Here is an 8,569-nt window from a genome sequence, read left to right as displayed (position 1 = left end):
AACCAATGCTCCCAACACCTTGATTTTGGACTTCCAGCTTCCAGAGCTATAAAAGAGAATATACTTCTACTGTTTTAAGCCCCCCAGCTTGTGGTACTTTGTTACAGCATCCTTGGGAAACTAATACAGGTGCTATGTGAGCTAGCAGCTACCCTGAGAAAAAGGTTTTCCTACACCCCTGTTCTGGTAGAAGACATGGACAACTCAGGTACTTAAGGGATCCCAGCAGAAATATATGGGCCTCCTCATGGGTATTACTACCTAAGAGTATCCTGGAAGTGTCTGTTACCTTCACTTGCACACAGAGAATAAATTATTTTCAAACGGCAGTAATTCATAGAGAGAGTGAGGCCTGACAGTAAAATGAGAGGCCATCTATCCCTGGTTTGAGAAGAGGATGGGGGCACACTTTAGATCTGAGCCTCTGCATATGCTGCTGTCTTTACTCCTGGCTCCCAAGCTGAGTTAGGTACCTCCTCTAGGAAACCACACCCTCCTTTGTTTTCCTTTGCCATAAATCTACTGTAACTTCCCAGTTACTTGTGGGAGTTGATTGTCACATGTTTCTGTGAAAGAAGCATATTTTTCTGTGAAATAAACCAGGCAAGCAGTAGGCAAATGTGCATAAGGGGTCTGGAGACATACTTACACCAAGGAAATGAGACTCCAATAGTTTCATTAACAAGATTCAGAGTTCTTGAAATGTGAAATGTGAGGTAAACCAGGGTGGTTTGAACACAGGCCAGTGACACGGAAGGGCAATGAATCCCTGGGATGTCATTGCTCAGAGAAGTATACCCCAACTCTATCATACCCCTTCTTCTTGTTATATTTTCTTCATTGCATTAATCATGATGAAATTATTTTATTTGTTTAATGAAAGTTTCATGATAGCAGGGATCTTGCCTGTTGTGTTCACTGTTGTAGGCTCAGAGCCTTTGGCAAGTTACTTTACTTCTATTTTACTTAAAACCTCTGTTATAAACCTCTAATTTGTAAAATGTACCAACCTCATAGGGTTATTGTGAGGATTAAAGGCATTAATATGAGAGCTTACTTTGTAACCTGGCACATAGGTGATAGTCAATACTAGCTAGCACTTATATTGTGCTTACTCTATTCTAAGCCCTTTCCATACACATCAAGTTAATCTTCACAACTTTATTAGATAGTTTCTTTTTTAAGATTTTATTTTATTTTTTTAATTAAAAAAATTTTAATTAAGTTTATTTTGAGAGAGACAGCATGAGTGGGGGAGGGGCAGAGAGAGGGAGAGAGAATCTCAAGCAGGCTACATCCTGCCAGTGCAGAGCCAGATGCGGGGCTTGAACTCTTGAAACCAGGAGATATGACCTGAGCCAAAACCAAGAGTTGGACTCTTAACCCACTGAGCCACCCAGGCGCACCAAGATTTTATATTTAAGTAATCTCTACACCCAACGTGGGGCTTGAACTTAACAACCCCGAGGTGAAGAGTCTCATGCTCCACCAACAGAGCCAGCCAGGTAAACCTGCCCCTAGATAGGTTTCATTAATATCCTTATGAAGTAGATACTATTATCATCCCCATTTTATAGATGAGTAGATAGAGAGGATATTTAATTTTCCTAAATCCACACCATTAGTAATGCAGAGCAGGGATTGAAACCCCAGAGTCCTTGCTCTTAACCACAATACTATATTGTCTCCTAATATAAATCCTTTTTGAATGAAAAAAATCACCAAGATAATGGAAAGAGATAGAGCCACTGGTCTGACTCAAAAATCAAGACAGTATTGAAAGAGAATAGTAGTTTAGGGTCTGTGAGGCAGTGATACTGAAATTTGCGTCTTATTTGTCCTCCTGTGGGCAGGCTTGTGCCAGGGCAATGGCTACAAGGGTCTATTTATAAAGTAGTAAGGAGCAAGGTAATTCTTGACTGACTGTAACACTGGGATGGGGGGTTGTCTTCCTTTACATCCTGAAGAGCTTCTGAAGCCTGGTCAGGAATTCATACTAGTGGCAAGCACAGGTGGAGATGCTGGAGACCCAGCTCCCATCACATAACATGGGATAAACCCAAAGCAACACCTTCCAGTGATGACAGAAGCAGAGGAAAGGATTTCTCTCAACTGCTTACGTTTCAGACACCTCTGGCTTTGGTAGTTCCACCTGTGCTTTATGGAACACTACTGGGGCATTCGTTAAGAAATAAACTTGTTCTGGTGCTCAGCCAGTTTCTCTTTGTCACCACTAAAGAGTGAGCTCCTGGAGGTCAGGGAAGAGGGTTTTATTTCTCTCTCAATCCCCTGATTCCCACAGGTGCCAGTACTTTAAGGATATCCAATGGCCATTTGCTAAATGAAGGGAATTGGATGCTCATTCTGAACAGATGGGATGATTCCTGGACAAGGCAGTTGCTGATATCTTAGATTTTTAGCTGAAGGGTGGGTGGTGGTGGTGGTATTTTGGAAGGGTGTTGAGAGCATGGAGAAATCACAGCCAAGCTAGTTCTGGAGGGGGCAGACAAAGGAAATGTTTGTTCAGGTGGCCACAAGTTTAAAGCCCTTCATGGCCAAAGGTCTTATTTATTTATTTTTTTTCAACGTTTATTTATTTATTTTTGGGACAGAGAGAGACAGAGCATGAACGGGGGAGGGGCAGAGAGAGAGGGAGACACAGAATTGGAAACAGGCTCCAGGCTCTGAGCCATCAGCCCAGAGCCTGACGCAGGGCTCGAACTCACGGACCGTGAGATCGTGACCTGGCTGAAGTCGGACGCTTAACTGACTGCGCCACCCAGGCGCCCCAACCAAAGGTCTTATTTAAATCCTTTCCTAATATTTCTATGGTCTGCTTAAGTTAGAGAACCCTTTCCCCCTGTTTTTCTTTGAGGATAAGTGGGCTGTAATATCCAGAGTCCACTATCAGGCACCTATGGGGAGCTGTGTTTCCAAGGTTCCAGCTTTTGCAAGAACTGCCTGGATCACAATTTTGCCTATTGAAAGGGAAGCCTCTATGCTTTCCTTAATGATGTCTTCTTGTCTGTCAGGGTGGATATAGAGGATGCCTGTGAATCAACTGATAATTGTCTAAATTAAATACTTGGGTTATCTATGCATGACTCAATTAACTGACTTTAAAAGAACAGCTCTAAAAATATGAGTAGCTATTTTTCAACATCTATCTATATAAAACATTATATATATATATATATATATATTCACATAAGCAGATTTCTTTACATATATTGAAAATATGGTTCTAGAAATACTTCTGCTCCATAAACTTGCTCATCCTGGCAGATTAGATCTGCATAAATATTCCTTAGCTACTAGGATCAGGCTCACCCCTCTGTATCTTCCTTCATTTGCTCCCCTTTGCAAAGGGCACATTTCAGGTAACCAGAGTCTTCATGTTGCCTTAGATCCTGTTCTGTCTTACTCCAACATTAAAGTGACCACACTCTCAGATCCTGATAGATACTAATAAACTATTCTCCTGTTGAGATAATCTGAAAAATCTTGGCATTAAGCCAAGTATTAATTTCTCCAGAGGAGCTAATACCAAGTAAGACTTCAGGAGCTGAAGTTCCTAAGAATATACAGACTCTCAGGCACTGTGTCAGTCTAGCAGAATATATAGAGAATCCAGGAAAAAAACTAATACATATATTGAAGTAAAAATGTTATCACAGAAAGCATTTGCAGCCAGTTGGAAAGAAATGGACTATTCAATAATTGGTTATCTGTATGGAAAAAATTAAATCAGATGCCTGTCTTAAACCATACACAAGTATCAGTTCCAGACTTATCTATGGGGGCACCTCGGTTGGCTCATCTGGTTAAGTGTCCAACTCTTGATTTTGCCTCAGGGAGCCCCACTTGGGCTTTGGACTAGGCCTGGCCTGCTTTCGATTCTCTCTCTCTCTCTCTGTTCCTCTCTCTCTCTCTCTCTCTCAAAAAAAAGACTTAACTCTGAAAGACTTAAAACTTATAGTATAATGTAAAATGATGGACCTTTTAGAAGAGAGAATAGGAAATATTTTTATGACCTCAAGGTAGAGAAGGATTTCTTAAAGGGGAACCAAAGATTTTACATGAAGGGAAAAAAGTATAAATTCAATTATGTTAAAATTAACAACTTCTGTGCACTGAAAAATACAATGTGAAAAAACAAAGTGAAAAAACAAGGCACTAATGGAGAGATGATATTTATAACACATACGACTGACAAATGAGCAAAAGAAAAAATAATCATATATATGGCATGTAAGCATGTAAAAAGATGTTCGTTTGTTAGAAACAAGGAAATGTAAATTAGAACCACGATAAGATACTATTTCCCACCTATCAGACTGATAAAAATTAGCAAGTCTGGTAGTAATAGTACTGGTGAGATGGTCGAGTGACAGGAACCTTCATTTAATGCTAGTTGGAGTGTCAATTACTGTGACTTTGGAAAATAGTTTGGTATTATCAAAGTTTAACTTGTACACATCCTATTACCCAGAAATTCCATATACATATACATATTCTTGCATTTGCACACCAAGAGATACACATAGGAATATCCACAGCCACATTGTTTGTGAAAACAAAAAGCTGGAAACAATCCAAATGCCCATCATCTGTAGAATGGATAAATATATTGTAGTAGATTTATACAATGGGATACCACACAGAACTGAATATGAATGAACTACATCTACACACGTGAACTCTCTAATGTATAAACAGAAAGGGCAAGTCACAGAAGAATACATACTGTATGACTCCATTTATGTAAACTTAAAAAGGCAAAATAAGCAACATACTTAGGGTATCTTCAGTTTGCCCCTCCAGATTCACTCTCCACACTTCTATTTCCAGGAAGCTAAGTTGCACAGACTGGATCAAAGGGCTCTTTGACTCCTGCCTTATGGTTAGGTTTGGCTGATGGTAGGCACCAGCAAAGGATTGGAGAACTGGAGGAGAGTGACGCTGGGTATTTATTCTCTGGTACTCTCACTGTGGGTTGTGTGAGCTGGTTGGATTCTCTCCTCTCAAGGTCGCAACTCCTATCAAGTGACCCTTTTCACACAGCCCACCATTTTTTACTTTTGGTAGCTACTCTCTCCTCTCCCCCTTCAATCCTGTGGTGGTAAAGAGCACTGTTACTAGCTTCCAGATAGTATCCTATAGTATTCCTACAATATCCTATATTCTTACAATATCCTGCCTCCTTATATCCTAATTTGAGTGTGTCATATGTTTTCTGCCAGGACCCTGACTGATACAATCATGTTTAGGGATGTACAGATGGTGTGAAAAAACTTATAAAGAAAAGCAAAGAAATTATTAACACAAAATTCAGGATAGTAATTACTCTGTGTGTGTTGCAGGAGGGAAACATGATATAAAAAGCCAGATGAAGAACTCATTATGTACTGGTAGTATTCTATTTCTTAAATTTGGCGGTTTGTAGATGTGTATTTGTTCTATGATTACTCTTTAATATGATCCCATATGTTGTAGATAACTTTTGTATGTATGATATATCTTATAACAAAAATAAAATATAATAAACTCTCATCAGGATGAAAGATTGGGAAGGCATTTTTGCCTTGTTTCTTTGCTAGAATGGTATTGAGACATTAAGTACTAAATAAATATGTGTTAAATACTGGCCCAATGGATATCTAACTTTGGCCCAGGATACGCCCATCCATGATAGAGTCAAGAAATCTTCACTCACACTTTTTTTTTTTTTAACTCTAAATCCCAGGACACCTGGGTGGCTTAGCCAGTTAAGCAACCAACTCTTGGTTTTGGCTCATATCATGATCTCACCGTTCGTGAGTTCAAGCCCTGCATCTGGCTCTACGCTGACACCACAGGGCCTGCTTGCGATTGTCTTCTCCCTTTCTCAAAATAAATAAATAAACTTAAAAAAAAACCCTCTAAATCCCATTGCACAAGCCAAAGAGAGCTTCATTTATTCTGCCTTCCTTGCTACAAGCACCACAGATGCTGTTTCCTTTTCTCTCTTCTTGGTGGTTACCACCGCACACTCTGTGTTTGGAATATTCTGTCACCCCTCCACCTCATCCTTTTCTCAATCCGACTACAGAATTAGATACACTCTCTCTTCATCTTTCTTCTTTTTCAGACTGCAAGATCAAAGAGGGTTTTTTTTTGTTTGTTTTTTGCACTTTTTTGGTAAAGGATTTTATTACCAACGATTTTAGGGAAATACAAAAAGAATAAAAAACAAGAAGTATTTACAAAGGTCTTGGTTGCCAGTGCAGTTTGACTTCCTTATAGAAAATCAGGTTCGATTTTAGCCCTTCTCTTTTAACTATTCTTCCTTTGGGTTTGGTCATTACCACTTCTTACTCTGGGTTGGTCATTAAAGGAACAAACTTGGCAGACCTCCATGGAGGGTCATTCCCCATTCTGGGAATAATTCATTTGAAACAGACCCATACTCCCTTCTCCAAGGTTATTGAATATCTGTCTAGATCCTAATGGTGGTAGTGGGACAGTTAAGAACAGGCTGATCAGGATAAGAAAAACAAAACTAAAATAAGTATTTTCTTTTTTTTTTTTAATTTTTTTTTTCAACATTTATTTATTTTTGGGACAGAGAGAGACAGAGCATGAACGGGGGAGGGGCAGAGAGAGAGGGAGACACAGAATCGGAAACAGGCTCCAGGCTCTGAGCCATCAGCCCAGAGCCCGACGCGGGGCTCGAACTCCCGGACCGCGAGATCGTGACCTGGCTGAAGTCGGACGCTTAACCGACTGCGCCACCCAGGCGCCCCCAAAATAAGTATTTTCTTTTCCTTTTCTTTCTTTTTTTTTTTTAAAGATTTTATTTTTAAGTAATTTCTATACTCAGTGTGTGGCTCAAACTCACAACCCTGAGATCAAGAGTTGCATGCTCCCTAGACTGAGCCAGCCAGCCAAAACCATAAATACGTATTTTCCAAATTGTTTCCCACAAAATACTGGTCTTGTAAGACTGCTATCTGCCCCCTCCCTCCTCAAAAAAAGAAGGTGTTTCTATGGTCAAGCAAGTTTGGAAATGCTACATACTATTTCGTCCTCTTGGAGAATCAGAATATGTTAGCAAATTAAAGATCCTGAGAATCAGCTTTAATTTGTTCAACCTTATGTTTCTCAAGTTTATTTGACTATTGAATAATCTCTTTTCTAGACCTCCATTAATACTCTGCTGAAGTTCTACTGAACACACTTTGGGGAAATTCTGCTCTCATTAGAAAGTAGAATAATGTCTGAGACGCCTGGGTGGCTCAGTCGGGTAAGTGTCCAACTTCGGCTCAAGTCATGACCTCGTGGTCCCTGAGTTCTAGCCCCTCATTGGGCTCTGTGCTGACAGCTCAGAGCCTGGAGCCTGCTTCAGATTCTGTGTCTTCTTCTCTCTCTGCCCCTCCCCCACTGGCACTCTGTCTTTGATTCTCTCTCAAAAGTAAATAAACATTTAAAAAATTTTAAAAACTAGAATAAAGTACTTTAGTCTGCTAGGGCTGCTATAACAAACTAGAACAAACTGGGTGGCTTAAACAGAAATTTATCTTCTTATTTTCTACAGGCTATAAGTCCAAGATCAAATGTTAGCATGTTTAGTTTTCCCTGAGGCCTCTCTCTGTGGCTTTCAGATGGCCAATTTCTCATCATGTCCTCACGTGGCCTTTTCTCTGTTACATATATCCCTTGGAGTCTGTCTTTCTGCATTAGGATATCAGTCATATTGGATTAGGGCCCCACCCTTATGACCTCATTTAACTTTAACTCCCTCCTGAAAGGCCCTATCTCTAAATACAGTCACACTGGGAGTTAGGGCTTTAACATATGAATTTTGGATGGACACAATTTAGTACATAATAGGGCCATACCTTTATACTTTCTCTTTCATCTCATATTTAAACAATTGATCACATAAGTAAATCATACTCCCCAGGCCTTAGTGTTTATCCAGTGGGGCAACAAAATCAAGAACTTGGAGCAGCAGGCCATGATTTCATTATAAACATTTTGAATACCTACTGGGTACAAAATATTCTGCTAGGTACTGCAGGGGGTTTCAAAGATGTTGGTGATAAAGTCCAGGTCTGACTTTCAGGACCTAGGGTAGTCCCCTTTGTCTACCACCATACTTTTCTTATTCTTTAACAGAAATTCTGAGTTAAAAAAAACTTAGATTATTATATTAGTTTTTAGTGTAAGTATCACATAGGCTCCTTAGTTTCATGGAGACCAGATGCTGACAACATCGTGCAGCTTTGGAATCAGTTATGAGTTTTGTGACCTCAACCCTCTTGGTTCACTAATATAAGATGAATACCCTTCTGGAAAATAAACTTGGAAAGTTTATTTTCATAGAAATCATTCCATTTAATCTTAAAGCAGTGCTTGAAGGAAGCACAGGTGGACAGGCAAGGAATAAAGGAGAAAGAGGTACAAGTAAGATACCCAAGGAGAACTGCTGAGGAGGTGCATGTGATGGGGCTAGGAGCAGGAGTAGTTTGAGCCAAATCTTGGTGAACAGGAAAATTTGAATAGAAAAGGCTGAAAAGAAATCATT

The sequence above is a fragment of the Puma concolor genome, chromosome C1 (assembly GCF_028749965.1).
Source record: "Puma concolor isolate L17-30 chromosome C1, mPumCon1.1.hap2, whole genome shotgun sequence".
NCBI classification, from domain to species: Eukaryota; Metazoa; Chordata; class Mammalia; order Carnivora; family Felidae; genus Puma; species Puma concolor.
The sequence above is the reverse complement of the archived record's forward strand: the minus strand, read 5'-3'. Positions refer to the sequence as shown.